Raw genomic sequence first — 1,308 nt, forward strand, 5'->3', positions numbered from 1 at the left:
GCTAACTGCATGATGGCACTTTGAACGCTAACTGCATGATAGCACTTTGAAAGCTAACTGCATGATGGCACTTTTATTTCATAGATCCAGCTCAAATGTTTTTATTTTTTAAAACTTTATTGTTAAGCTTTTCTCTTGTCAGAGATCAAACAGTTTCCTATAAACATTTTAAGTTTTTAAATCTTATAAAAATCCACCATAAAGTTTCTCTTTGACGCTCAGATTTGCTCCATAAAACAGGAAAGTCACCAGAGATAACCCGGCCCACATGGTTCTGGTTCTGGCCTGGATGGATCTTCACACCGGATCAGACTGTCTTTTATTAAACATATAAAGTCCAACACAGAATTAAAGGTACGGAAACTCAGGAAGTCCAAACTAAATGAAGGTTTGGATAAATTTGTCTCCATGGTGACAGAACCAGGCGGGTTCAGGAGTTCTGACCCGACCCGGAAACTAAAACCTGAAAATGTTCATGTTCACCGACCCGTAGAACCCCGGATACCTGTTTTCAGGTAAACATCCGGGCCAGAACAGAACCCGTTCTGGATCCTTCGAAGTTTTTTAGATCTGGAAGCAAAGATGAAAAAATTCTGATTTATTGATGATCTGCTGATAGTTGATGATAAAAACTCCTTTAAGGAGGCCGTGACCCGGTTCCGTGACCCGGTTCCGTGACCCGGTTCTGGAATTTGGCCTCAAGTCCAAGGAGAGTCAGGAGATTTGCGGGTCGGTTCCGGTCGGAGTCAAGTTTGACCCAGAAGTGAAAAATCAGCCAGAACAGAAAGGAGGTGTGTTCTGGTTCTGGTTCTGGTTCTGTTTGCAGCAGGACACTCAGAGGTCCAGCGTCTCAGGAACGTTCCTCTGACCTCTGACCTCTGACTCCGTCATGGCCAACATTCAGCATGGAGGAGAACTGGAGCGGTTCTGAACATCCGGACCCAATCGGCTCCCAGTCGTTTGGTCCCGTGTCCGACCCGGGTCCAGGACAGCAGAACCAGGTCTGGTTCTGATGGATCCGCTTTCAGAAAGTTTAAAGTTCAGAAAAAAACGGAAATAAAAATCAATTTGAAGCAGAACCGGATCGGTTTCCCTCCAGGCAGAACCCGGACCTGGTGCCGGGTATTTGGACCTCATGGCTCCAGGTTCTGAGTCCAGCGGGTCGGGTCAGAATCCTCACAGAACCGTCCGGACTCTCCATGAATCTGTTTCCATCCAACAGAGACTGACCCGACCGGAACCGACCCGGCCCGGTCCTCATCTCGGGCCGTGGAGCGCCGACATGGCGGCCGGCTGCTGGGGGCCGCC

Source organism: Poecilia reticulata, linkage group LG8 (assembly GCF_000633615.1).
Source record: "Poecilia reticulata strain Guanapo linkage group LG8, Guppy_female_1.0+MT, whole genome shotgun sequence".
Lineage (NCBI taxonomy): Eukaryota > Metazoa > Chordata > Actinopteri > Cyprinodontiformes > Poeciliidae > Poecilia > Poecilia reticulata.